The 27,502-nt window shown below is 41.1% G+C and overlaps 1 pseudogene; it reads right to left on the bottom strand.

The window, feature by feature from the left end:
• Positions 1-3,585: 3,585 nt before the first annotated feature.
• On the bottom strand, positions 3,586-22,772 carry LOC103253325 (annotated as a pseudogene).
• Between the last annotated feature and the right edge of the window lie 4,730 nt (positions 22,773-27,502).

The raw sequence follows: 27,502 nt of genomic DNA, 5'->3' as shown, positions 1-27,502 counted from the left end.
GGAATCTTGCTGACAGAAAAAAAAAATGCTTGTTGCAATAAAACCATCACCTTGAAATATTACTATACATAACTCTTTAACACTCCTGACAGTTGGTTCTTAGCACAGATGTAAAGCACTTAAACAAAACTCATTATAGATTCAGATATGAAGTAAATAATTTAACAATGACAGAACACTCAAGTTTCCTTAAACACAATATTTCAAAATTACTATATTTTTGTCTGGAGATCTGAAGTGGTATAAATTGTACCCAAACACTGAACCATGAATTAGGCAAACTGTATGAAAAAAAATTCTCCTTACTTAGGATTCCATTCCTCACTCCCACTTGCCTCAGACTTTTTCTGTTGAAAATATTTAGTTAAATCTCTAATGGACAACCTGTGAGAAGACCTGCTGCCAACAGGGCTCATTCTGATTAGTGCCAGGCAGGGACCTTTGGACTCTGAAGCAGTTTACCTCCTGCTGAAAGCCAGTACCATTCTCTATTTTGCTTCAATCCAGGCTTGTTCAGATAAGCACCACTCAGCAGCTACTGACCATTTAAGAATGGGGAACTTCTCAAAAAATTACAAAGAGAGCTAACATCCAACCCTGCAATCCCACTTCTGGGAACATACCCAAAGGAACACTAATAATTCTGCCAAAAAGACACAAGCACACATACATTCATTGCAGCACTATTTACAAAAGTGAAAACATAGAACCAACCCAGATGCCCACTGAAATTGGACTGGATAAAGAAAATGTGGTACATATACATGATGGAATATGACACAGACATAAAGAAGAACAAAATTATGTCCTTTGCAGTAACATGGATGCAGTTGGAGAGCATCATTCCAAGTGAATTATCACAGAAACAAAAAACTGAACACTGCATGTTCTCAATCATAAGTGGGTACTAAACTCTGGGCACACGGGTACAAAGACAGGAACAGACACTGAGCACTGCTAAAAGAGCTGGGGGGGGACAAGGAATACTGGGGGGAGGGCTTGTCAGAAGCCCAAACCTCACCTTCATGCAATATACTTATGTAACAAACCCTCACACGGACCCTATGGTTCCAAAATTAGCAAATACGTATGGGGAGAAAAGCAAAGTAGAAAAATGGTTTTTGTTTTGTCCCTCAGACCTCATTTGCCAGCTTCTCAGTTCCCTGAGTCTTCTGCTCTGGCACAATGACTAGAGATACCACAGAGGTTTCACAGATTGCAAAGAGTTTAAGAAAATTGGAGGTTCTATTCTGTGCAGCGTTAAATTTTCCTACAGAAACAGACCTGCATGGTGTGGACTCCTATTAAAATTGTCAGCCTACTTGCTGTCAGCTGGGCAAGCTGCTTAAGAACTACTTTTTATCAAGAGAGACCCTGCAGGTCTTGGAGCAGCATGTAATGACAGGGTGACTTTAGTCGTGACAAGAATGACCCTCTTATACCATATGACCAAAGAAAGTTGCCCATCTCGTACTCTGGGGATCAGATGAACTGTGGTTTGTTTGTTTTCTGTCAGTGAATACATACGTACATACATACATACAGAAAAACTTCTGAATTCTTTTCTTTTTTTTTAAAGCAGGATTTATTAAGAGGACAGAAAAGTTCCCACAGTGGGAGGGGACCTGAAGGGGTTGCCCAAAACTTCTGAACTCTTCTTTGAGATTAAACATGGAAACAAATCGTGTTTCTCTCAACACATAACTGACCATACTGCATGTATAGGCACAGGTTTATGCAAAAGCCCTGACAGAACTATATCCAACCTTTTAATTAGGTGCATGGGGGCACAGGCCACCTCGTATATCCTACCAAGGGCAAGAGCTGAAACTTCTCTATTTCAATATAATTATGGGCAGTATGATAAGATGTAAAATAGAAGTCCTTTCATAAAGTTTAAGATTTAAAGTAGAAGACAAAAATAAAATCCCCAAAAAGTCAAAATAGTTAACACACTGGTCTCATATGCCAAGAAACTCTGAGATGAACTACAGTCCTCAAACACCTCTGCCCAGATCTAGGCCTACAAGGACACTTGAGTATGCTTCCAATTGGCTCATCATCAACTTCCTGCTGTATTCATAGGCCAAAGACAGTGCCCTGTTGGCAGGGAACACTCGAATCATGGTAGCTTTCAGTCCAGACTAGAAGTCCATTATTCCTAGAAAACAAAGGGGCAATGCGAGATTGTGCCAATCCCCTCCTTGGGGATACCCCATGCAGAGGCAAAGCATAGGAACATTTACGCTTATAAATCTATAGTAGCACTAAAAACCACCAAGTGATGGAAGAACTTATTTCTAATTTTCCCTAAACAGATGAGCAGAAACAAGGACAAGTGTCATATCTCCTGGCAAAACTGATTGACACTCAGGTAACATGAATCAATCCCATGCCTGGTTAACTCCTGGCATATAAATGGGGCAGCCCTGAGGCCTGACATGACCAGACAGAGGCAACCATGGACCAGAGGTGGCAGCAGCATTGAAGCTTCACCTGAGCAGTACCACGAACACTGACTTGAGAGTCAGAGACCTTCTTCTACTATCAGCACTTATCAAGATGGTTATGAAAACTGAACCAAATAAGGGAAGTGTAAGCACTTTGTAAAACTGTACACATTATGCAATTGTGAGGAGGAGTTGGTATTAGTAATACACAAGGTGTTTGTGCTCTATTTGGGACACAAATTAGACAAATAGTTGCTGTGTGTCTGTGCACTCTAAACAAAGAAATTCATATGCCAAGTTTTAAGATCTATACTAGATACTGAGAAAACAGATTTCTACTCACCTTCATTTTTCACAAAACTTATAAAGAACTACGATAAATCCTGCCTGTTTTCCAGTCATGGAAAGAACTTGAATTCTGGGTTTAATACAATCCACTGGTACAGAAAGCCAGAAGCAAATTCCACCAACTCCGTCACTTATCATCAAAGGGACAGAGTCTAGAAGAAGAAAAGAAAAGAAAAAAAAACAGCAAATGACATTTTGTCTCCAGAACAGCTGATGTGACATTCCAGAGGTCAATGCAGTCATAACTGCCACCTTTGGGTGAAGACAAAAAGGCTGAGACTACAGAATACAATTCTTTGAGGAAAATGCCAATGCACTTGTTACCAAGCTCTAAGAACACAAGATTTTGTTTGGTAGTATGGGTCTACTTTTGAGTCCTGCCAAGACAAGAAGTCCCTAGAGAAGGTTATATTTAGTGTCATCACCGTGGTACTGTGGCACTCCAACCCCCGATGGCTACCACACGAACCAGCAGGCCTCCAGCAGTGTACCATGGGGAGTGAGAAGAGAGGCCAAACACTTTCCCAGTCCTGAGGAAATTACCAAGCTGGGACGAAGGTTGCTAGCAAGTGCTGCTGCTGTGTTACTTTCTGGCATCCAGAAGCTTCCCCATGCCAGGTGGATACCACCCCTCATGGGTGGGACAGGCACAAAGGGCAGAGAATTCACAGAAACCACACCTTGAAGGAGCAGACACCCCCATACCCAAGTGTGTCAATGCAGACACATTTATCTAGTTCATCTTATCTGGCTGATGCAAAAAAAAAAAAAGTATGACTCAGTTCACAGCCACTAAAGAATCCATGGTAGAAACCCAAGGAACCATCCTTTCTAAGAATACTCTTCACAAAAGATCACACTGTACTGGGAGGGGACAAAGAGAACATCAGGGCAAGCAGATGAGGAAGGAAGAAAAGACAAGGACAATTGCACCCAATTAACAGACTTGATTCAAGTACTAATCAGGAAGCAGGTGACTTTTGAAAAGGGACCAGGAATTCTGAGAATAAAAGACATCCTTCTGTGAGGTGGAAACATCTCAGGGAAGCATAATACGATTATTTTATAACATTTTGTCACTAAATTATTAGTAAAAAAATTTATTCAAATGGATACATGCACTTCTAGAAGTCACATGACAAAGCATATAAAAGCAAACACCCATTTTTTTCAATAGCAGATAAATGAAAACTGTAAGTACAATATGGAGTTGCCTATACTCAGCAAGAATAAAATGATACTGTATTGCTTAGTCCCTTTTCTTCCTTGATTCCTATGTTCTCAATCGTTGGGAAATTTGCATGGCAATGTTTAGGGTTTATTTTGTTTTGTTTTAGAGCAGATAAATGAGTAAAAAAGCAGATGTAACTTGAAGGCAAGACAAAAGAAATTCTGAGAATTGAATTACAGCTCCCATGACACTGAAGTACCAAGAATCGAATTCTTAGAACACAAGGAATGCAGAAGAATTTCTTTTCAGCAGATGAAAACCTGCTCCCAGGGCAGCTGGAATACAGGACACTTTTTGTTTATTGAATCCTCTTCATAACGGGGGGCACCATGGCAAGTTTTATCTCCCCTAAGAACAAGGAGGGGCATCATATACTCAGTATGACGTAGCAAGTCTCTCTCTCCTCACTTTGTTCTCATAGTGCAAAGCACAGGGGACTCAGCCCGGAGAGATGGAGAATCAAGCCCCATAATAAAGGCCACAGGCTTTGAACACTGATTTTCCTTTTGAGAGATTCCAAAGGTTCATCAGCATTCTCCAGCATTCTCCTTGGCCAGGCCTTTCCTTTAGCACTGCCATATGCGAATGTAACAAAGTCATTCAGTTCAACACAATAAACCTGCCTTCCAATCCAAGTCTTAGACCCCAGCTGCCATACACGCCTTACACAGTTAGTCCTCAATATGAAGTCAATTGTTACTTTCCTGCAAGGGATCTGTCTGCCTAAGCCCTCTGGATACAACTATTACTATCTTTAAGATACGTTAAACTACTTCCAAGGGACATGAGGGCAGTTTTCTGGGTGCTGCTAATGTTCTGTTTGTTCATCTGGGTATTGGTTACAAAGGCACTTAAATTATGTGGCTATTTATAGAACTGCACACTTATGACTTGCATGTACATTCATGATATCATGTGTATATTTCAAGGAAACATCTTAAAGACTAACACTTTTGAACTTCTAGGCAATGAATATGAGATTCAAGTTGGTTGTAATGAATCTCAAGGGTGCAGAAAACAGGGCACTATTTCAAACCCCATTCTTGCTGTAAGGTGACAAGTTATCAAGATGGCAAAATAAATGAGCAAGTTCCACAATTAATAAGGATAACAAATTGCTTTTCAATTCAAATAAATCATATTGTGCAGGACACATACACCTTCATGGGGTAATGAGAAACTGTTTCAAGACTGAGCTGGTCAACAATTTGATCATTGAAGAGCTGTGAAGCATTTTGGTGAATGTTTTTGGAACTTGAGTCCTTTGCAAGTACTCTTGAAGGATTGCAGGGGAGAGAGACATGGAAGTTACCACTGAAATCTGGGGTGATCAGCCTAAATACCTATGTGAAACCTGGGAATGGGAATTAAGTATTCACCTCAGAATCCAAATTGGCACTTATGAAGGCTCAGCTCTCAGGCAAAGTTACAAAGCCAACCTCTGTGTGTCTCCAAGTATGATTGAAGTTCATGCCTTCTATACCTAAGAGGCCAAAAAGGGTGTTCAACTCCTAGATTCTCTACTTCTAGGATATTAAACACTTCCCTATGGTGTTCTATGGGGTAGGTGGTGAGCCCAACCCTCACAGACAATTATTGCAGAAAATTATCCTTTGACTAATAGGGAAAAGTGTTCTAGAAACAATATTCTGGAGGAGATAAATCTATTTTCATATCTGCCACTAATTTTAGCACAATGTAAAATGAAAAAAACAACCAATATGCCAGGGCAACAGAGACCTGATGTTTGCTCCTGAGTGCTGCTTACTTCTGGCTTTTGCCTATCTTTGCTGACGTCTCTATCTCACACATGGTCTGCAGCCGGCATTTCACAAGGCCAGTGGGGTGGAGCACCACCATAGCAAAGGCAGAGGCGCAAATCTGGCAGCTGTGCTCTGCAGATCACTGAAAGCACATGAGTATGCACAGTCATCTGTCAGCTTCTTGACTCCTTCAGAACTCACCATGCCAAGGGCACTTTGGTGATAAAGAAGTGTCAGGAGCTGGGCACCATGACATGCACCTGTAGTCCCAGTGATTTGGGAGGCTGAGGCAGGAGGTTCACTTGAACCCATAAGTTCCAGGCCATGGGGCACTATGATCACATTTGCACTCCAGCCTGGGCATCATACTGAGACCCCCATCTCTAAAAATGGAGTTCACAATGAAAGGAGAGAACTTGCATGTGCTGTTTCATCTAAGGATCCCACATCCCCATGGGGCAGATAGCAATACTCCAATTCCCATGCAGAGAAGTGACACGCAGAGACAATACAATAACGTGGCCAAAGTTACCCAGCTACTAAGTGGCAATGCTAGGACTCAAAGCCAAGTCTGCCTGACTACAACAACCATATCCTTTTTATTAGACAGAGTACTGTGGACTGAATTTTGTCCTGCAAAAAATTCCCTTGTTGAAGCTCTAACCTCCAAGGTATTAGGAGATAGGGCTTATGGGAGGTATGTAGGTATATTAGTGTGTTTTTGCTTTTAGAAAAATATCTGAGGCTGGGTAATTTATAAAGAAAAGATTTATTTGGCTCACAGATCTGAATGGCACTGGTATCTGCTTCTGGTAAGACCTCAGGAAGCTTGAAAATCATAGAAGAAGACAAAAGGAGAGCAGGCACATCACTTAGTGAGAGCAAAAGCAGGAGAGAAAGAGAATGAGATGCCAGGCTGTTTGAAGCAACCACCTCTTCTGTGAACTAACAGCGAGTACTCTCTCATTACCGCCAGAATGGCATCAAAACACTCATGAGGGACCCATCCCCATGACCAAATCACCTCCCACTAAGATGCACGTCCAACACTGGGGATCATTTTCAACATGAGATTTGAAGGAGACAACAGCCAAACCATATTACTAGGTAGAGATGAGGCCATGAGGGTGGGTACCTTGTGATGGGGTTGGAAGAGACAAGAGAGCTTGCTCATTCTCTCTGCCATGCAAAAACAGTTAAAAGATGGCTACCTACAAATTACAGAGTAAGCTCTCATCAGACACCAGCTCTGCCGGAGCCTTGATCTTGGACTTCTCAGCCTCCAAAACTGTGAGAAATGTGTATTAAGTCACCAATTCTATCGTATTTTGTTATAGCAGCCTGAACTAAGACACACAGCGACATGCAAAATAAACACCCCCAACAAAACCTAAAGGAGATGCAAAAAAAAATTTCTCATAGTCCCACCATGGGGAAAAGTGCACTATTAATTCTTCAGTGTATTTGCCACTAAGCTTTAAAGAAAACCTGGTCCTGAGGTCATTCCTGCATGCCCCAAATCCAACCTGGAGAAACAAGAAGTGAAATATAACTGCCACAGATGAAAACCCTAAATAAACTTTTAACTAAAAAGTTGCTGCATAACAAAAAATGACTTCTCAGTTTAGCTAATGATCTCTTCAGTCTCAGCAACATAGCAGGCAACAGGAAGGTGTCATGGTGGTGCAGGATTGGTGGAAACCAGGACAAGTCTGAAAATTCAGTGGTTTAAGTGAAATGGCTAAATCAGAAAACTAAACTAGACTGAAGGATGAATGTTCACAGACGCAAAAATAGAAGCATTCACTTCATCTCATACAGGCTTAGGAACACCAGCTGCTGTTAGCAGCAGGCCTGTGAAACTGGAATCCAATCAGAGTTCAAGAATATGGGGAAATGACTGCAAAACTTTTCTCAAGAAGTCAGAAAGACACCTCAGAGAGTTCACAGGAGTCAGAGAAGAATATTCCTTCTAGCCTTGGGACACTTTCATCATAGAGGCGGGCATCTGGGGTGGGACAGTCCTTCATTGGGTAGGAAGGCTTGAACTGGTTCCCTGACACTCATGAAATGCCAGCATCCTGCTGTCACTGGACAGCCCAGATCACCCTCATAGATTTCCAAAAGCCCCTTGGGTATGTTCCTTAGGTAAATATTGAGTCCCTAAGATTATTTCTGCTAACTTTGAGCAAAACTACAGAAGGACCTACCACATTCAATGATCCTAAAGTTTAGCCGTGTTAGATTAGTATAAATCAAGTCCGTCCAGCCTTGGCCCTTTTTATCCTGTTCCATGGTGGTGTTCCCTCTGTGCTATGAATGAATGCCAGGGGAGTGCACAGGGGCTGAACCAGCCTTTTACACACCTGGCTCTCAGAAGGCTTGGCTCTGAGTGGAGCTTTCTTTCAGGAGTAAGACACTACTAGCAGTATGCACACTCCTCCTTTTAATTGTAAATAATTAAACCTAAGCCCATTAACAGAGAAGAGGCAGGTACACAAATGTATTTGCAGTTTTATGGTGTGTAGAACCTGTCAATGCCATTCAGTCCATCTCGTCCTCCTCATCTCACTCCTTGTTTGTTAAAACCAAGCTTCAAACGGTTTCAGCTGTCTTATAGCCAGTTGTAGATATACATTTGGCCACCTTCAGGGATTCTCTGTCAACCTGGTGACAGGCAATAATCAATTGCGGTCATTAACCAGAGTTTGCCAAGTTTTCCAGGACAAAGCTGGCAGTCAATAAATGTAGAAATTGATTCAATATAAGATGTAATAATGGCTCAGATATCTGAATGAACACCAAGCACATTATCACGGAGTGAGGACAAGGCCAAATCAGATTTGCAGTGGACTTTGGCTTTCTAACAGATATTTTCATCTTCCGGTGCACAAAATGAGGTGCTTGGGTTCCTGATTCTGCATGTGATGTAGAAAGTGGGATGGGTTTTTGCAAGAATCATCTCTTTGTCATCTATTTAACAAACATGTACCTGAACCTCCTGCCACCAAATATCCTGTCCAGCCAAAGGTTAAAGTGGAACATCACTCTGTCATGCTCAACCCAGGAACAGACAACTATCTACCGTGTGATGACAGAAATTCACAACAGGTTCACAGGCATTTCTTTCCTTTCACTGCACTTGACTAATCTTCTCTCTAGATTTGACCCTTAGAAAATACTCCACCCTCTGACTGTGATCTGATGGAAAGAAGACTGGGCAGGAGCTTTGAAGACACGGGTTTGAGGCCTTAGCCAGGTTATCTTGAGCATGTCAATACTTGCAACTCAGTTTCCCCACCTGTCATGCACATGCACGATGTGTCAGAGCTTCGATAACGCAAAGGCAGCATCTCCCCAACAGATCACAACCAAATACTGCTCTTCAGGATGAGAAAGCAAAAGGCTTCAAGATCAAATACAATTAGGGTGCTGAGTTAGACATTGTTCAACAGGATGGTTTTGTTTCTACAGAACCTCTAAGCATCGTTAACAAACTAAATAACATGTACACCACACAGAATAAATGTACCCAGAATGGTTCCTCACAAGAGAAACACTAGGAACCACTTCCTAGGGACACTCACCAGCTCAGGGCTCTAAAGACAGCATGGGCAATACAACTTCATGGCAGGAGACTGTTTGACATCAGACAAGCATCATGCTCAGATTTTTCTGCCCCCTGCACACAGGTTAAGAAAGGAAAACAAGTGTAAATGAGCAGGCAGGACTGGACCCCTAATGATATCACTCATGCAAGAAGGCAGAAGTCTCTGTCCTTGTCCTATGGCCAGAGGAGCGCTCTGCTCAGAGGGGAAGATGCAGCTCTTCCTCCAGAACCTCCTGTGGTTGCTCACTGCTGCCATGCCTTCTCTCCCCACACTGTCCTCTGCTGAGGAGGCCAAAGGAGAACTAAACTCCAGGTTGCCTCAAGGAGAATGTCTCTCCCTCAATGGGGAATGAGACTACGACAGCCAACAACTTTGCTTCTGTTCAGTCCATCATAGGATGTCTCGCTCTCCTGGATTGTCCTCTGCCCAGTTCTTTACTTCCTCCTTCCTTCCTGCCCTCTCTGTGCTGGAGGATGGAACCATCAGCGCTCAGCCCTCCTCTCTACCTCCACTGTCTCCGTGGTCCAGCCAATCCCAAGCCTTTAAAAAACAAGTTTCATCCATCACGCTCTAATTCCTGCCTATAAAAGGACACATCTTGAGTCCTCTAGGCACCTCCAGAGAACACATCTGTACACAAGGAACCTACGTGAGTCATGTGAGACTTGAAGCTGCCAGAGGGTTTCAAATTCCTACTGAAACATCAAGCTGCCCTGTGCAATCACGAAGCTTATACAATAATTTTAAATGATTTAAAATAAATTCATGTTCAAAAGAGGGATGGTTAAACATCTCAGTGGTTTCCAAATTCCTTTCAGTCTCTGTAAAAAAATTCCCAGGGAAGAACAAGCACAAACCAAGTCTGTTGTGTGTGAAAGCTTGGGCTAAAGAAAGGTGGGTTCATCACATCTTCTCAGATGCTTCCAGTCCTCCTTAAAATTCTTAGTTTCTCCTCAAACCTGTTTGGTTCAGACAGGCTCTTCCAATACTTTGCATTTTGCTGGTGAAATGGAGGCTAGAACTGGAGTCATAAGTTACATCTTTGGTTCTAGTCCAGCAAATCTGACAGACAAGGGAGGTAGCACCACGGCCAGCACTTGAAAAGCATTGTCCTGAAGAAAACCAAAACTTAAAGAGTGGTTTGTTCTCAGTTCCTAAGGGTGGATTATGGGAAGTCTCCTTTGCATAATACTATGCAATCTCCAAGTTTTAAATGAGGACAATTTAGGACTTTATAATACAAAGGTAGTTATTTAAAAAGGAAACATTCTTCCTTATAAAATATCTAACCATACAACAATGTTTTCTGTTGTTTTTAAGAGATGGAGTCTCATTATTTTGCCCAGGTTTGTCTCAAACTCCTGGCCTCAAATGATCCTCCCACTCTGGCCTCCAAAAGGACTGGAATAATAGGTATGAGCCAATGTCCCTGGCCCAATGGTGTTTGTGAGTGTGTTTTATTTTGGAAAAAAAAAAAATAGTCCATTTCGTCAACTCACCTTTGCTTTGCCTGCTTGTCTAATCCAACCACTTTTTGCACCACCTGCCGACAAAAGCCTTGGGACATGAAGAGGACCAAGTTCACAGCGGTCAGCTCTGGTTCCCTTGTAGAACTGTGGAAGCCCACCTGGGAAGAGGCCTTTAGGCAGCAGTTGGGGAGGCCCCAGTACGGGTCCAGGAACATCTGCATCTTCACTTTCTTTTTTTTTTTTTTTGAATTGGAGTCTCACTCTGTCACCCAGACTGGAGTGCAGTGGCCGCTCCCAGCCACCGCAGCCTCGACCTGCTGGGCTCCGGCGATCCTTCCGCCTCAGCCTTCCAAGTAGCCAGGATTACAGGCATAGGCTACCACGCCCAGCTGATTTTTTGATTTATTGGAGAGATGAGGTCTCGCTGCCCAGGCGGGTCTCGAACCCGCGGGCTCAGGCAATCCACTCACCTCAGCCTCCCAGAGGTGCAGGATTACTGCATCTTCACTTTCATTGTGTCGAAGGACTGCTCCGTCAGCACACATGCTGTGCTCTGGGAAGCAGCATGGAAGTCTGCTCTAGTGCGAAGCTAGGTTTTGTTGAATGCAGCTTCCTTTACCCATGGGAAGGAGGCACAGGTGACCTACCCTAGGGTCAATTCTGCTTGTTTGTTTCAACTCCCCCCTCCCCCCCCCGCAAATATTCTAGCCGAAATAACCAACAGCAGGTGCCAAAACACCCCGCACCACAGTCCCGCCCCAAAGGAGCTCACACTCCTGCAGGGAAGACAGCTGTGTGTTCAGTAGTCACAGTCACAGGCTACAGGTGTGGGGTGTGTGTGTAGGAGGCATGGCAATGCGGTTGAAGGTACCTGGGCTGATGTCTGGCTTTGCTGCAAGATCCTGGACAAGCCTTGTCATTTCTGAGCCTCAGTTCCTCATCCATGCCACCTCACAGGGTTCGCATGAGGATTAAATGAAAATGGAGGAGATGGGCTCGGCACAGCCCCAGCTGAACAATAAATGGTGAATAACCAGAAGTTTCTGTGTGAGAGGGAAAGAAGCAGAAGCCATATAATGGGAAGGGAAGCCTGGGGAGGGCTCAGCACTCCACTTTGCCTAATGCCCTGGGACTGTGGACGGTCAGAACAGCTAAAGAAAATATGTAGTCTGGCTAATTAACCCCTGAAGAGCTAAATATCTGACCCTGTGGAAAAAATACCTTTAATTTGAACTCTACTGATAAGTGATTTTTATTTGAACAGAAAATGGATTGAAATTTACTTTTGTTTAGTATATATCCTATATTTAAATATGTCTATATTGTATGAATATTGAATACAGCAAAACCTAAATTATATGAGCTCATGTCAATAAAAGTTCTGAACATAAGGAAATAAATGAACTGTAACCACCCTATGACATCCGCACACCCGGGACCAAGGTCAGCATTTTGGGAACTGCCGCTCGTTAACATTTACCACATTCCCCTAAGAAGATGCTGCATCTAAGACACTCCCTGCCTATGCTAGGACATAGTATCACCGTTTGATAAGCTTTTTAATTTTTAATTTTAAACATGTGGGATGCAATTCAGGGTTATATATATAAATGTTCATTATGCAGGTACCCTTGTTGATGAGGTGTGCCTCTCCCTCCCCCAGCAGTTTTCCACTGCTGCCAATCTCGCCCTTGTCCTCCCCTGGCAGTTTCCCACTACTGCCAATTCCTTTCTTATAGTATTATGATAGTTGTTCAAGGTCCGCTTACAAGTGAGAACATATGATACTCGGTTCTTTGTTTTTGTAATAGATCACTCAGTATTATAGCCTCTAAGTGCACCCAAGTTGCTGTGAAGTTCATAATTATGTTCTTTATAGCTGCATAATATTCCATCGCGTATATGTACCACATTTATTAAATCTAGCCCTCTTTTGATGGGCAGCATGGTTGTTTCCATGTTTTTGCTATTGTAAATAATGCTGCAATAAAAATGTGTGTGCAGGTATCTTTTTCATAGATTGATTTGAATTCCTCCTGGTAAATTCCCAGTAGGGGGATTGTGGGGTCATATGAGAGGAGAGGTCTATTATTAGATCTTTTAGGAATCACCACACCGTTTTCCAGAGAAACTGTATGAGTTTACACTCTCACCAACAGTGTAGAAGTGTTCTCTTTTCACTGCATCCTCTTCAGCTAGATCCTAGATGTAGATCCTAGATATTAGGCCTTTGTCAGATATACAGTTGGCAAATATTTTTTCCCAGTCTGTGGGCTGTCTCCCCACCCTCCTAATGGTTTCTTTGGCTTTGCAGAAGTTTTTCAATTTGATGAGGTCCCACTAATCTATCTTATCTCTTATGGCATGGGCAATTGGGATTTTGATCAGGAATTGGTTGCCAGTTCCAATTTCCATAACATTGTCTCTTGCATTTTCTAAGGTACCTATAGTATGAGGTTTTACATTTAGGTCTTTGATCCATTTAGAGTTGATTTTTGTGTACAGTGATAGGTAGGAGTCTTGTTTTAATCTTCTGTATGTGGTCACCAGTTTTTCCAGCACCATTTACTAAACAGGTTTTCCTCTCTCCAGTGGTTAATGGTGGAGGCTTTGTCAAAGATGAGTTCATTGAGAATTTAAGGTTTTGCTTCTGGAATCTTTATACTGTTCCATTAGTCTGTATGCCTGATCTTGTACCAGTACTAGGCTGTTTTGATTATTGTAGCTTTATAATAAGGCTTAAAGTCTGGGAATGTGATGTCTCCTGAATTTTTTTTGTTTTTTTAGCTGAGGATTGTTTTGGTGATTTGTGGTCATTTATGTTTCCATATTAATTCCTGTATTGTCATTTCCAGGTCTGAGAAGAATACTGTTGGTAATTTAATAAGGATTGTGTTAAATCTGTAGATTGCCTTGGGTAGGATGGACATCTTAACATTGCTGATTTTTCCAGTCCATGAGTATGGAATTTTCTAAAATTTGTATGAACTTTGATTTATTTGAGAAGTGTTTTGTAGTTTTTGTTGTAAAGGTCTTTGATGTCTCTGGTTAGAAAAAGGCCAAGGTATTGTGTGTGTGTGTGTGTGTGTGTGTGTGTGTGTGTGTGTGTGTGTGTGTGTCTATTGTGAATGGGATTGTGGTTTTTATTTGGGTTTCTCTTTGTTTATTGATGTATAGGAATGCAACTGACTTTTGCACATTTATTTTATACCCTGAGACTTTGCCAAAGTTCTTTATCAGTTCAAGGAGGTTTTTGACAGATTCTCTTGGGTTTTCTAGGTATAGAATCATGTTGTCTACAAAGAGGGATAACTTAACTTCCTCTTTTCCTATTTGGATACCCCTGATTTCCTTCTATTGTCTGCTCTAGCTAGGACTTCCAATACTAAGTAGAACAGGAGGGGTTGAGAGTGGGCATCCTTGTCTTGTTCCAGTTTTCAGAGGAAATGATTCTAATTTCTGTCTGTTTAGCAGATGTTGGCTGTGGGTTTCATGTAGATAGTTCTTACTATTTTGACATATGTTCCATCTATGCCTAGATGTTCAAGGGTTTTTATCAAGAGGGGCTGCTGGATTTTATCAAAAGTTTTTTCTGCATCTAATGATATAATCATGTGGTTTTTGCCTTTACATTTGTTGATGTATTTAATTAAGTTTACAGTCTTGTGGATGTTGAACCAGTCCTGTATCCTGGGGATGAAGCTTACTTGGTCATGGTGGGTGATTTTTGAATTGTGTTGTTGGGTCCAGTTTACTAGAATCTTGTTAAGAATTTTAGCATCTATGTTCCTCAAGGACATTGGCCTGTAGTTCTCTTGCTTTGTTGGATTTTTACCCAGTTTGGGTGTCACTGTGATGTTAGCTTCATAAAATGATTTGGGAAGAGTTCCTTCTTTCTCAATTGCCTGGAATACTTTCAGTAGGATTGGTATCAGCTACTCCTTGTATGTTTTGTAGAATTCTGCTGGAAAGCCATCTGCATCCAGGGCTTTTTTTGTAGGTAGTTTTCTTATGACATAATCAATTTCCTGGGTTGTTATTGGTCTGTTTAGGGTCTTGATTTCTTCTTGTTTCAACCTGGGGAGGTTGTGTGATGTCAGAAAGTCCTCTATTTCATATAGGTTTTCAAGTTTGTTCCCATAAAGTGTACTTAGTAATCTCTGACATTCTTTTATATTTCTTTAGGGCCAGTTTTGACTTCACATTTTGCATTTCTGATTTTGTTTACTTGGGCTTTTTCTTGGTCAGTCTAGCTAGGGGGCCCATCAATCTTGTTTATCCTTTCAAAAAAACCCAGCTTTTGATTTCATTGATTTTTTTTTCTTTTTTGAGTTGAAGTCTCACTCTGTCACCCAAACGGCCACCGCAGCCTCGCCCTGCTGGGCTCCAGCAATCCTTCTGCCTCAGCCTTCCAAGTAGCTGGAATTACAGGCACATGCTACCACACTCAGCGAACTATTTTGATTTATTGTAGAGATGAGGTCTCGCCAGGTTGCCCAGGCAGGTCTTGAACCACTCACCTTGGCCTTCCAAAGTGTGGGATTACAGGCTGAGCCACTGAGCCCAGCCCATTGATTTCTTTTGTATTATATTTTGTCTTCTATGTCCCAAATTTGGGTTTTCATTTTGGTGATCTGGATTATTCCGCTGAAGTTAGGGTTTTGGTGGTCTTGCTTTTCCAGCTCCTTAGTTGATTTGTTAGGCTGTTAACTTGTGATCTTTCCAATTTGTTCATGTGTGTTTGTAGAGAGATGAATTCCCTTCTTAGGACTGCTTTCATGGCATTCCAGAGATTTTGGTAAGATATTTCTTCATTTTCATTTGTTTCCAGGTATCTTTTAATCAGTTTAGTGTCCATGTCTTTGTGGGTTTTGGGGAAACTTTGTTGGTATTGATATTTATTTTTATTCCACTGTGGTCTGAGAAGGTACATGGCAGAATTTCAATCTTATGGAATTTGTTTATGCTTGATTTATGGCTGAGGATGTGGTGAATCTTAGAGTAAGTTCCATGTGGTGATGAGTAGAATGCATATTCTGTGGTTGTTGGCTGGAGTGTTCTGTAGGTATAAATTAAGTCCATTTGGTCAAGCACCACATTGAGGTTTTGAATCTCCCTGTTTTTTGTCCTGATGATTTGTTTAGGTTTGTTAGTGAGGTGTTTAAGTCCCCAACTGAGATAGTGTTAAACTTATCTTTTTTTAGTTTACCTAGAAGCTGCTTTATGAAAGTTGGTGCTCCTATGTTGGAGGTATATATATATTTTTAGGATGGATACTTCTTGTAGATGGATTGAATTTTTATCATTATAGTGACCTTTGAAATCTTTTAAAGTTTTTGATAGTTTAAAAGTATTTTGTCTGCTATCAAGATCATGACTCCTGCTTTCTCTTGTGTTCCATTCATCTGAAATTTTATTCCCCATCCTCTTGTTTTGAGTCTGTGAGTGTCCTTTCTGGTGAGATGAGTCTCTTGGAGACAATATACTGTCACCTCATAATATTTATCCAATTTGCCATTCTATGTCTTTTCAGTGGTGTATTTAGTCCATTCACATTCAGGTTAATTATTGAGATGTGAAAGTTTATCCCTGCCATGAAGTTCTTACAGAGTTTCTTTTTGTTGCTGTTGTTTATTTGTTTGTTGTATTTCTTCTGATATTTGGGTTGATTCATGTGTATTTTCAATCTTTTTCCTGCATTCTTGGGAAGGGCATTGTCATTCTTTTTTTTCCTTTTCTTCTGTGTTTAATATTTTAAGTGTTTCTTGTAAAACTGGTCTGGAGGCAGCGTAAACTCTTAGGCACTGAATATCTGGGAAGGATTTTAATTCTCCATCACTGATGAAATTTAGCTTAGCTCAGTAGGTAATTCTTGGTTGAAATTGTTTATCTTTGAGAACTTTGAAGATTGAACTCCAAGCTCTCCTAGCCTGAAGTGTTTCTGTAGATAAATCTGCTGCTATTCTAATTGGTCTTCCCTGGTAAGTAGTCTGACTTTTCTCTCTTTCAATCTTTAGGATCTTTTCTTTTATACCCACTTTGTGTAGGTGAATTACTATGTGTCTAGGAGTTGCTCTTCTCATTTGTTGTCTTGCAGGCATTCTCTGAATCTCTTGTGTTTGAAGGGTTATGTCACTGATGAGGGAAGTTTTCTTGGATATTCATGGACTGTTTGTTCCAGGGTGGTCTCTGTCTCTTTATCTGCCTCAGGGATTCCAATTAATCTTAGGTTTGGCCTCTTGAAATTATCCCTTATCTCTTAGATGTTTTTTTCTGTCCTTTAAAGCTTCTTTTCTATGTTTTGTAAGTTTCGGCTAGTTCCATATTTTGGTCCTCGAGTGCTGAGATTTTTACTTCTGCTTGGTTAATTCTGCTTTCCATGCTTATCAGTTTGTTGTTTATTTCATTCACTGTTTTCTTTATTGCTGTTATCTCAGTTATCAACTCCTTCATTCTTTCCTCTTGTTTCTCCTCATTTCTATTTATTCTCTCTATTAATATCTTGATATCTGGATTTGTGGTTTGAGATCAGTCATTCTGGAGGCTCTTCATTGTTTGAGTTCTAAAGTTTGTATTCTCAGTGGCTGAGCTCCCAGGAGTCTGTGTGAGACTCATATTCTTCCTTTGGTTTTTCTTCATTTGTGTAGGCTTTCCTCCCCTCCCACCCTTTTTTTAAACCTCTTCTTTAATTCTTTTGTTCAGTAATGGGGATATAACTTTTATTTCTGTTTGCTCAATCTCCTCTTCTTCTTTATGTAGATCCTCTGGTTTTGTTCAATTCTGAAGCTAGACTAGGAGTGGGGGTCGTGCTTTTTGCAGTTTTGAGATTTAATTAAGTGGAGAGCTGTGATTCAGAAGCTATCTGCAAATCCCATTATCTGCTGACATATGTGTGTGCCCCCTGGAACCCACTTCCCACTGCCTTACAATCTGTCCATGCAGTAGGGTTGTCTATTTGCCCCTGAAAGAAAAATGAGATTAAAAAGGGAAAAGAATGGAAAAAGGAAGGAGAATGTGGAGAGAGAGATGGAGAAGAGGGAAAATAGGCATACCAACTAATGAATAGACAGAGAAGCAAAGACACAAAAAACAAAAAAGACAAAACATACAGAAAATAATACAAACAAACAAACAAAAACCTCCCTGTTGGTGTATTCACTTTCAAAAATACCCATCTACAACAGAAAATCTTTAAAAAAAATTAAAATATCAAAAATAAAGCAAGTACAAAAACATAAATAAAAACAGAAAGGAAGAGAAAAGAAAAAAAACCAAAAACTAAACAAACAAGAAGAAAAGAAATACCTCACTTTGTGGCTGTTTCTGTAACTCCAGGTTCCTTTGGGCTCTTTCAGGTGCCATCTCTGCCTTAGGGAGCGGTTCTGGTCTCCAGTTCCTCTCCTCACTCTCACTGAAGGCTGATAGAGTTGTTCTCAGCATGTGTCAGATGTCCCAAGGACTACTGTAGGACGAGGATGGATCAGATGAGACTCACCCTACTTGCTGCTGCTGCTGTCAAGTCTCCCACTCAGATCCGACGTCTCTGTGCCTGTTCCAGGGTGGGGGAGAGGCATCTGTCTTTCCAAGTCCAATGAAAAGATAGCCTCTGGGTCCCTAGAAGAAGGCTGGGCAGAGTTAGGGGGAGGGCAATGTAGGTCTCTGCCTGGTCCCAGAACTGAAAAGATGGCACTTGTCGGTGTCTCAACACCAGTGTAGAGCTTTATACCAGATTTCTAAAACCTGCTTTCTTCACAGTTCCCCCTGCTCATGCCCGGTCTGCTGCTGCAGGTGATGGCATGGGCTGGCTACCAGGAGGTGAAGGGCAGCTGTTCTCTGCTGCCTCCTCTCAAGAGAGCCCTGAGAATGGCAGATGATCCTGTGCATCTGGGTCTCTAATTTCAGGGTGGTAGTGGGTTGCAGTCACCTCTGGAGGAGAGTCCCAGGTGCATGAACTCAAGTCTCTCCTCAGGTGGACATTCACTCACCCAGGGCACACATCCGCTCATGCAGAGAGCAGTCTGACCTGTTCTGTCACCATCTTTTCCAGAAGCCTGATAAGGCTGTTAAAGTTCCATCAAGATGGAAGTGAAGGCTTACATGTTTAAGAAATGCAGTCTCCTCACTTTGACATTATACATAGATATTCGACCTAAACTGTGGAAAGTGGAAAGGGAGAGGAGCCATTAGAATAATTCTCAATTGTTTACTGGCAGATAAAATGACATTTCTAAAGAGTCTGAAAACTGCTTAATCTCTTTCTTAAACAACCAGAAGCATGACTCTGTGATCTCATCATTACCATTAGTCTTTTCCAGAAAAGTAATGATATACTTCAACTTTGACTTTCCAAATAATCTCAATTCTGGAATATAACTTGACATAATTTTACTACGATTAATTTAGATTCATTCTGTCGTAGGTACTGTTGGACTAGGATAAAATACAACCTAAATTATATCAAAATAATGTTGTTATTTCAAAAGAAGAGTTGACTGTCAGAATTTTAAAAGTAGGTACATAATTCCGATAAATTGAATAAAGGGTTTAACTCAGTGCATTAATATTTTAACTAGACATTGTCTATGCCTTAACTCAATCATGCTGAACAGTTTCAATGTCACAAATTACTCTAATATGCACTTGCTGTATATCAGGGAAAGTTACACTTCCAAAGAGAGAAGGTGGCAGGCTCGTGAACGTTCAGATGCCAGCTACAATTCTCTCCCCTCCTGTGTGAGGGTAAGCTAACTGCCTGTGTAATTAACCATGAATGACCTGGTCATGATGGTCACTATGCTCCCCCACAAGTGAGTGAATACCATTCTGAACACCAGTACCAACCACTGAACCTGACATCTGGCAGGTTCTTGAAGATCTGTCAAGTCAATAAAGCCATAAATAAATTACAGGGATTAAACATTTCTCTACTTGCACAGAAGTCAGGGTTCTGATAATCTTATTCTCCTTAAAAGGCAAATGAAAGTGTTATTTCAGAGGTGTCACAGCCAGCCATGCACCTTCTTCTGCAGGAGGGGCATGCAGACAACACACTTGACCAAGTGTGGTATATTGATTTTCAGTCCTTGACATGGCAAATCATGAGGTATGGAGAAAATCTTTCAGGGCAAGGACAGTGTCCCGAGGAAGTAACAGATCTCAGGAAGGCAGAGAGATGAGAACAGAGAAGCAAACCCACTGCACAGGACTTGGCCACACAAGCAGGGGAGAGAATCTCACACCCCTCTGAGGCCATCAATAAAGGTTCCATTTCACAGAGTGGGGAAGTATATCATTTTCAAGATATTCCAATCAAGAAACATTTGGGAGTTGTTTTTAATTTTGGCATTTGAGAGAATAAACTTCAATGACTGAAATACCACATTCCTCCACTGTGCTAAACATGGCACACTCCAATAGAGTACTCAAAGTAGTGACCATATTATTTTAGAGTTGTTAAGTGACTAACTCTTAAAGTGTTACTAAGCTTTCCCTTTAATAAAAGATGATTTAACTTTTGGAATTCATGTTGCCTCATTTCAATAATTACCCAATTCCCTATCTTCTTCAAATTCTCCCTCACCCTAGCAGTGTAGGGATCTGAATGTCATATAGGAAGTACAGATAGGGACAATGAGAACTACACAGCACTTTGGAGTAGATGAACTGGGTGAAAATCTGTCTGCGGGGAGAAGCTTTGTTTAAAAGAAAAAGAAACCATTCCTGTTTAACAAAGTACTGGAAGCTCTATGTTAGAAAGAAATAGTAGGTAGCCACATAGGAAAAGAAGTTAGATTATCTTTCTTCACAGATGATAGGATTCTATCTCTAGAAAACCCTAAAGATTCCATCAAAAGACTCCTACGACTGATAAATGACTTAAGTAAAGTCACAGGATACAAAATCAATGCTGAAAAGTCAGTTGCATTTTTATACACCAACAAAGTTCAACCTGACAACTAAACCACAAACACACTCCCATTTACAACAGAACTACAAAACACTGCTGGTAGAAATCAAAGATGACACAAATGGAAAAAACACTCCATGCTCATGGATTTGAGGAACCTATAGCATTAAAATACCCATACTACTGAAAGCAATCTACAGATTCAACATGACCCATACCTAACTAACAGCATCATTTTTCACATATCTAGAAAAAGCAATACTTAAACTCATATAGAAACAAAAAGAACCCAAACAGCCAAAGCAATCCTAAGCAAAAAGAATAAAGACAGAGTCATCACATTGCAGAGATCAAACTTTACTATGATGTTTCAATCACTAAATCGGAATTATACTGGGACAAAATTAGATACATAGACCAATGAACGCAATAGAGAACTCAGAAATAAAACTGCTGACTGCAACCAACTCTTCTTTGACAATGTCTACAAAAACACACATTGGGTAAAGAACACCCTATTTAACAAATGGTGCTGGGAAATCTGGTTACCCATATGCAGAAGAATGAAATTCACCATATACAAAAATAAACTGAAGATGGATTAGTGACGTAAACATAGGACCTCAAACTATACAATTTCTAGAAAAAAGCCTAGGAGACACTTTCCTAGACATCAACCTAGGCAACAAATTCATGACCAACACTTCAAAAACAAACAGCAAAAACCAAAACTGACAAGTGGTACCTAATCAAACTAAAGAGCTTCTGCACAGCAAAAGAAAGCATCAACTAAGTTAATAGACAACCCACAGAATTGGGGAAAGCATTGTAAATAATGCATTCAATAAAGGACCAATAGCTAGAATCTATAAAAGACTCAAACAAATTGACAGGATAAAACAAAAACAAAAGCAAATAACCCCATTAAAAAGTTGGCAAAGGACATGAACAGACACTTCTCAGAAAAAGACATACAAGCAGCCAACAAACACATGAAAAAATGCTGAAATCACTAATCATCAGAGAAATGCACGTCAAAACCACAATGAGATACCATCTTACATCAGTCAGAACGGCTACTATTAAGAAGACAAAAAACAGCAGATGTTGGCAAGGTTGAAGAGGAAAGAAAACACTCATATACTGCTGATAGGAATGTATACTAACTCAGATCCTGTGGAAAGCTCAAAGAACTAAAAATAGATTTATTATTCAACTCAGCAATCACACTACTGGGTATATACCCAAAAGAGCATCAATAACTCTACCAGAAAGATACTGGCATTCGTACGTTTATCACAGCACTATTCACAAGAGCAAAACCATGGCACCAACTTAGGCGCCCCTCAACAATGAACTGGATATGTAAAGTGTGGTACATATACACCATGAAATACTATGCAGTCATTAAAAAAGAACAAAATCGCATCCTTTACAGCAACATGGATGCAGCTGGAGACCATTCTAAGTGAATTATCACAAAACTGAAAACTGAATACCGCATGTTCTCACTTATAAGTGGGAGCTAAACACTGGGTATGCATGGACATAAAGATGGGAACAACAGACACTAGGGACTCCTAAAGAGGGGAGGGAGGAAAGGGAGTAGGGATTGAAAAACCAGCCATCCTCACCACCTGGATGACAGGCTCAACAGAAGCCCCAAACTCACCATCAGACGATATACCCATGTAACAAACCAGCACATGTACCCCTTGAAATTTAACAACAACAACACAAAAGATAAAGCAATGACACAGAGAACATACTGATGCTCCACCCATATCACCTCAGCCCACAACTGGCTCTGTGCTTACAGTCTGATCACTTCCACGGGTGGGCTGTGGCCACAAAACACTAGGAGTTCCCTGCTCTTGGCAGTGGCTGACAGAAAAATCCTGAATCGCAGCAATTTCCACATCCAGAGAGCTAGAGTGACAGGACTCCATGTGAAACCCCACCTCCAGGAACACAGCTGACCCATTAGGTCGTACTAAACCAGAGACAACAACAACACTAGACAAGAAACCAAGATCCTGCCCTGGTTCTATGCCATTTAGCTATGTAACCTTGAACAAATCACCATCCCTTTCTGGGCCTCTGTTTTACATATGTGAGGGGAGACTACACCCAAATGACATTTGTTTAAAAAAATTATGTATTTATTCTTACATGTTTAAACTTCAGTCACCTTCAAAGTACTTTCCATTTGATGCAATGACCTACTGAGATGCCTTTTACCACTGCTCAAAACAGTTTTTGAGCTAGTCAATTTTGATGCCTTTTAGTGCTTCTGCCATTTTTTGTTTTACCTCTTCCACATCGGCAACATGTTTCCTTGAGAATTTTTTTCATTGGGGAAACTCAAAAAGTTGCTGGGGCGAGATCAGGTGAATAGGGAGAGTGAAGCATGGGGGCCATCCCATTTTTGCTTAAAAACTGCTGAACATTCAGTGCAGTGTGGACAGTTGTTCATGTAAATCACCCTTCATGGAATGGGCAAATATTGAACAATTCTTCAAAACAGTAAAAAAATTCACTGAAGCCGATCGCAGCCTTTCACAACACTAGCTGGTATGTTGATGCTGATGAGTTTCTAGGACACATATCTAGTGGGGGAAGCCTTTACTATACGGGGCCCACCCTTCAAAAGACAACTGTGGGTTTTTTGGAGTCCCCCTAGTACAATGAGCATTATCCCTAGAGGTCTTTCTAGCTCCATCATGCAAAGACTTTGAGACCCTCAAAAATGAAAGCACTACTTTCTATTTGCATTCCACATGCCGTACAGAATTGTGGCTCTTGTGTCACTCACGGATGCCTCCTCTGCCCAGCACCTGAAGTATAAATCCTCCTTGCAAAGGGGCTTGCTGTCCTCAGTTAGACTACCCATGCCAGCTCTACTTCAGTGATGGGCATCCCTGAGTTGCTAGCATGAGGTGAAATGCCTACCCACAGTGATCAGGAATAGTGTCAGTATGTACAAGGACCCAATACACATGAAAAAACATGTCCACCAGCGAATGTCTTATATGCCAGGTTCCCAGCAGTACTATTGCATTTTATGCCTTTAAAACTGACCGTCAATAAATGTGGCACCCAAATGCCTGTATGCACACACATAGGAAAAGATAAGTTCTTTAATTCTATCACAATCAAACCTAGGTCTTCAACAGACTGACTGAAGAACATAAACTGTCTAAAGTTGAGGCTCTCTTATGTGGTCTTTCGCACTTCAGAGACAAGAACCGAACCCAGAGCTTTCACAGGCTGGTGAGAGGAAGCCAGGGGCAGGCAGATGGTTTCACTATTCTCAGGGTCAGTGTTCTTCACAGCGTGGCAAGGAGGGGAGGGGATGGGGCATGTGGCCAGAGGGACTGTAGCTCACTTCCATGGCAGGGTGAGTGACTGACCCAAAGGCATGCAGTAGGCAAGGGACCACTGGGCAGACCCCAGCCGGCCTTCAGTTGCCCTGCTCCCAGGGCTGGGACTCTCCTTGTGGGCTGTACTCTGGGTGAAGTACCCTAGTCCAGTGCCTCTTATTTGTGTCTGTGACACACTCTCTAGTCTTCCTCACTGCATACCTTCACCAACCCTTGGTTCATTGCAGAATACTTTTCTCATTTCTGAACAGCAATATCTTTTTCACAACCAAGTGAATGACAGTATGAGAGGCAGCAAGCCATATGTTATATCTGTATATCTATATAAACATTGATTATGCAGGTACCCTTTTTGTTGAGGTGTGCCCCTCCCTCCCCTAGTAGTTTCCTTCAACTGCCAATCCCATCCCCTTCCCTGGCAGTTTCCCACTATTGCCGATCCCTTTCTTATAGCATTATGAGGGTTGCACTGGATAAGAGAGCACTGGACAACACCTCCTCTGACCACCTCACTCCATGAAACTATAGGCTAGGGCTTTCTTTTGGGCAAAAACAGTATTCCAGTGCTCCTGCTACCTCTGGTCCTAAAACAAAAAGAACTCCAAGGACTATTAATACATCACCACCATGCACAGCCTGTTCCCTCACTGGCCTCAGGCTGCTGAGGTTACTCCTCTTCCTACATCTTCAAAGTAACCTTTCTAAGGATCCTGTGTGGCATCTCTAGCACCAGGAAGTACCTGCCTATGCTGAGGGAACCTCAATCTGCCCTCAGGCTCCAAGCTCAGCCCTAGTTGACCACACCCAAAAAATCCTACCACCTCTCCTTTCTTTTCATGGCTTTAAGACACACTCCATTATCAGACTCATTTCTAAAGAGTGTCCTCCTTCATTCCCTAACACCAGTAAGAACAGTAACTGGTATTTCCCTGGAGAGATGACAAGGTGTTTTTTTGCACTATAGGGGATATGAAGATGCCAGGCTTGGAGGAAGCCCCAGGTCACCTGCATATCCCAGCCTTGTGATAACAGACTTCACCTTTGAACTCATAAAGTTGTAATTATAATGGACACTACCTTACCTTCTTTCATGCTCTGAATCATATTACACTTCCATCATATGGATTCATTCTGGGGAAAGGAAAAGGTCATTTTCATACCACTTCCACTTAATCTCACTTACATGGTATTTGAGGCCTACAGAGGACTGGGTTTTCTCTGGGATTGTTGTCACACATTGCTTAGTCAGGGACATATTCTGAGAAGTTGTGCGGCTATCATAGAGTGACTCATTCAAACCTAGATGAGATAGCCTACTACACTCCTAGGCAATATAAAATAGTATATTGCTCCTAGACTACAAAGCTGTATAGCACATATAGCACCTATATAGTTCTCAGACTGTACTGAACACTGCAGGCAACTGTAACACATGGGATTTGTGTATCTAAACATACAAAAGTACAATTAAAGTACAGTATTATAATCTTAAAGGACCACCTTTGCATATGCTGTTCATTCTTTAAAATTTTTTAAAATTATTTTAAAGATGTGGGGTACAATTCAAGGTTAGGTATACAAACGTTGATTATGCAGGTACTCTTTTTGATGAGGTGTGCCCCTCCCTCCCCTAGTAGTTTCCTTCAACTGCCAATCCCATCCCCTTCCCTGGCAGTTTCTCACTATTGCCAATCCCTTTCTTATAGCATTATGATAATTGTTCAAGGTCCACTTATGAGTGAAAACATATAGTACTTTGTTCTTTGTGTCTGTGATAGATCACCAAGTATGATTGACTCTAAATCCATCCAAGTTGCCGCCAAGTCCATACGTTTGTCCTTCTTTATGGCTGCATAATATTCCATTGTATATATGTACCACATTTTTTTAATCGAGTCCAGCTTTGATGGGCAGCATCGTTGGTTCCATGTTTTTGCTATTGGAAATAGAGCTGCAACAAATATTCGTGTGCAGGTATCTTTTTTGTAGGATGATAGCTTAAAGGTTGTTTTGTCTGATATTAAGATCGTGACTCTTGCCTTCTTTTGTGATTCATTTGCCTGGAAACTCATTTTCCATCCTTTAATTTTGAGTTGTGTGCATCCCTTGTAGGGAGATGAGTCTCCTGGATGCAGCAAATAATTGGGTCATGGTTTCCTATCCAGTTTGCCATTCTGTGTCTTTTCAGTGGTGCATTTAGTTTATTCACATTCAATCTGATCATTGAAATGTGATTGTTTATCCCTGTCATGAGATTCTTATAAAGTTTTTTCTTTGTTTGCTTGTTTTCTTTGGCTTTGGGGTTGGTGTATGTTTTCAGGTTTCTTATTGTGCTATATTCTCTGTTGATTCTGTGCCCTGCTGTTCTCTTGGGAAGTGCGTGGTCATTCTTTTTCTTCTTTCTTCTGTGCTTAATATCTTGTTAAGTGTCTCCTGCAGAGCTGGTCTGGAAGCTGCATAATCATTTAGGGATTGGATGTCTGGGAAGGATTTTTATTCTCCATCACTGATGAAGCTGAGCTTGGCTGGGTAGGAAATTCTTGGTTGAAATTATTTATCTTTGAGGACTTTGAATATTGGATTCCAGTCCTTTCTCTCTTATAGTGTTTCTGCCGATAGGTCTGCCACTATTCTGATTGGTTTTCCCTGGTAGGTAGTCAGACCTGTCTCCCTTGCTGCATTTAGGATTTTTTCTTTTGTGCCTACTTTGTGTAGGTGAATTACTAATCTCTTGGGGTTGGTCTTCTCATTGATGTCTTGAGTGGGTTCTCTGTATCTCTTGTGTTTGGCTGATCACATCTCTGGTGAGATAGGGAAAGTTTTCTTGGATTACCTCCTTGAATACTTGCTCCAAGTTGTTTTCCATTTCCCTTTCTTCTCCTGGGATACCAATCAGAGGTATGTTCGACCTCTTGATATAATCACACAACTCTTGTAGGCTTTGTTTTTGTTTTCTTTTTTTTTTCTGAGTCTTTTTTCTATGTTTTTTATAGATTGGGTTAATTCCATGTTCTGGTCTTCAGATTCTGAGATTCTTTCTTCAGCTAGATTAATTCTGCTTTCCATGCTTGTCATCTTGTTATTTATTTTCTGGATGAAATTTTTTATTGAGAAAATCTCTGTTATAAGTTCTTTCAGTGTTGCATCTTGTCTTTCTTGAGTCTTATTCACTCTTTCCATCCATTCTCTAATCCCTGTCATATTCTGGAGCCAGTGGTTGATGACTTCCATTGTTTGTGCTCCAAGATCTGATTTTTCATGAGTTTTCTCTTTGTTACACTGAAATTACCTGTGGTCTTCCTTTGGTTTTTCCTCATTTGTGATAGCTCTCTTGTTTTCC

This window comes from Carlito syrichta, unplaced genomic scaffold, assembly GCF_000164805.1.
Source record: "Carlito syrichta isolate Samal-C Ts95f unplaced genomic scaffold, Tarsius_syrichta-2.0.1 Scaffold220719, whole genome shotgun sequence".
Taxonomy (NCBI): Eukaryota; Metazoa; Chordata; class Mammalia; order Primates; family Tarsiidae; genus Carlito; species Carlito syrichta.
The sequence above is the reverse complement of the archived record's forward strand: the minus strand, read 5'-3'. Positions and strand labels throughout refer to the sequence as shown.